Source organism: Bison bison, unplaced genomic scaffold (genome assembly GCF_000754665.1).
Source record: "Bison bison bison isolate TAMUID 2011002044 unplaced genomic scaffold, Bison_UMD1.0 scf7180017864471, whole genome shotgun sequence".
In the NCBI taxonomy this organism is placed as follows: Eukaryota; Metazoa; Chordata; class Mammalia; order Artiodactyla; family Bovidae; genus Bison; species Bison bison.
The window spans coordinates 29,372,186-29,374,633 of NW_011495032.1; the positions used below are offsets into that span (position 1 = coordinate 29,372,186).

At 41.3% G+C, this 2,448-nt stretch overlaps 1 pseudogene; it reads right to left on the minus strand.

Moving 5' to 3' along the window:
- Positions 1–1,740: 1,740 nt before the first annotated feature.
- LOC105003845 lies at positions 1,741–2,167 on the minus strand (annotated as a pseudogene).
- Positions 2,168–2,448: the final 281 nt, after the last annotated feature.

Below are 2,448 nucleotides of genomic sequence, written 5' to 3' on the forward strand. Positions count from 1 at the left end.
CATATTGAGTGCAGCACTTTCACAGCATCATCTTTCAGTATTTGAAATAGCTCAACTGGAATTCCATCACCTCCACTAGCTTTGTTCGTAGTGATGCTTTCTAAGGCCCACTTGACTTCACATTCCAGGATGTCTGGCTCTAGGTGAGTGATCACACCATCGTGATCATCTGGGTCATGAAGATCTTTTTGTACAGTTCTTCTGTGTATTCTTGCCACCTCTTTTTAATATCTTCTGCTTCTGTTAGGTCCATACCATTTCTGTCCTTTATCGAGCCCATCTTTGCATGAAGTGTTCCCTTGGCATCTCTAATTTTCTTGAAGAGATCTCTAGTCTTTCCCATTCTGTTGTTTTCCTCTATTTCTTTGCATTGATTGCTGAGAAAGGCTTTCTTATCTCTCCTTGCTATTCTTTGGAACTCTGCATTCAGATGCTTATATCTTTCCTTTTCTCCTTTGCTTTTCACTTCTCTTCTTTTTACAGCCATTTGTAAGGCCTCCCCAGACAGCCATTTTGCTTTTTTGCATTTCTTTTCCATGGGGATGGTCTTGATCCCTGTCTCCTGTACAATGTCATGAGCCTCATTCCATAGTTCATCAGGCACTCTATCAGCTCTAGTCCCTTAAATCTATTTCTCACTTCCACTGTATAATCATAAGGGATTTGATTTAGGTCATACCTGAATGGTCTAGTTGTTTTCCCTAGTTTCTTCAACTTCAGTCTGAATTTGGCAATAAGGTGTTCACGATCTGAGCCATAGTCAGCTCCTGGTCTTGTTTTGCTGACTGTATAGAGCTTCTCCATCTTTGGCTGTAAAGAATATAATCAATCTGATTTCGGTGTTGACCATCTGGTGATGTCCATGTGTAGAGTCTTCTCTTGTGTTGTTGGAAGAGGGTGTTTGCTATGACCAGTGCATTCTCTTGGCAAAACTCTATTAGCCTTTGCCCTGCTTCATTCCGTATTCCAAAGCCAAATTTGCCTGTTACCCCAGGTGTTTCTTGACTTCCTACTTTTGCATCCCAGTCCTTTATAATGAAAAGGACATCTGTTTGGGGTGTTAGTTCTAAAAGATCTTGTAGGTCTTCATAGAACCGTTCAACTTCAGATTCTTCAGCATTACTGGTCTTGCTAGACTTGGCTTACACCCTGGGCTAAAAGAAATCACTGTCTTCCTTTCCGGTCTCTTTCAGGCCCTCCCTCACCAGTTCTCTCCTGCAGAGGAGAGGCTTGACCCTCTGATGCCCACCCACTTGCCCCCTCACCCTCATTCTGTTTGTCTTCTTTCTTCTGCTGCCAGGCACCTCCAGGAAGAAGCTTATTTCAGCTGCTTCTGTTTCCACACCTCCCAGTTCTTCCTTAAGTCCCTCAACTACCATTATTCTCACCCAAACCCTGTAGGTTCAAAGTCACCCGTGACCCCGATCACTAATCTAAGTATTCTTTCCTAGTCATCTCCACCAACTTCTGACTGGATCAAGTCCAGGTCTGATTCCCCTTGTTCTCTGCAGTCTTTGGGCTTGGAACAAAATTCTGCTTTCCTTTCTTATAACTCTGATATAAACAGCTTTGCTTCAGCAAAACTGGTTGATTCCATATTTCCTGAAGGTATTTTACACATTTTTGTGTTAGACAAACATAGCTATTTTCTTTTCTTGTCTTTTTGGTTGGGTGTGGGCAGGGAGCAAATCATTTTTAATTTTAATTTTTTTTTTTTTTTTTTACAAATACACTGAAGAATCATGCAGCGCTGTCAGTGCTGGATGCAATCTTGGGCCACAAGTCTGCACACTCCTCAGTGTCTGGTCCTGTGACAGCAGAACCTTTCATTTCTCCCTTATTGTTTACTGTGTATGATTCCTATGTCATCTTCAAAATAAAGAAACACACTGTCTTTTCTCCAGTATGACTTTCATTGTTGAATTACCACTGCTGGATGTACCTTCTTTCTGAACTCTGGTTGGCTTTTATTCACTGTGGCTATCCCCATCTCACCCACACCAGCAGCAGGAAGTCTATTTAGTCATCTCTTGTTCTCTTTCACAGAGATGATATACAAAGTTTTGGCTCCTGTGTTGCCAGCATGGTTGGTCATGGCTCCAACTGGAAGAGACAAGGAAATCTGGAATTTTGCACCAGAGGAGTTACCATGTCCCTACTTTGACATCTTGAATGCCAGAAAGAGATAAAACGCAGCAATTTTCCTATTGGGTAGATGCAGTATGGCTTAGAGTACCAGTATAAAGGCCCAAATGGTAGAGAAAAGTGAGGCTTCTGTTAAACAAATCAGAATTTTTCTATCAGAAAGTCTAAAAAGAAGCATCCTTGATTTCAACACACATAGATGATCTGTACTTTAGAGATCAAGTTGTGTGAGTATGTTTTCATTACCTTGGGGGTGAGTTGATATATTTTTCAGTATTTAGTGTTTGAATCTCTTGAATGTCC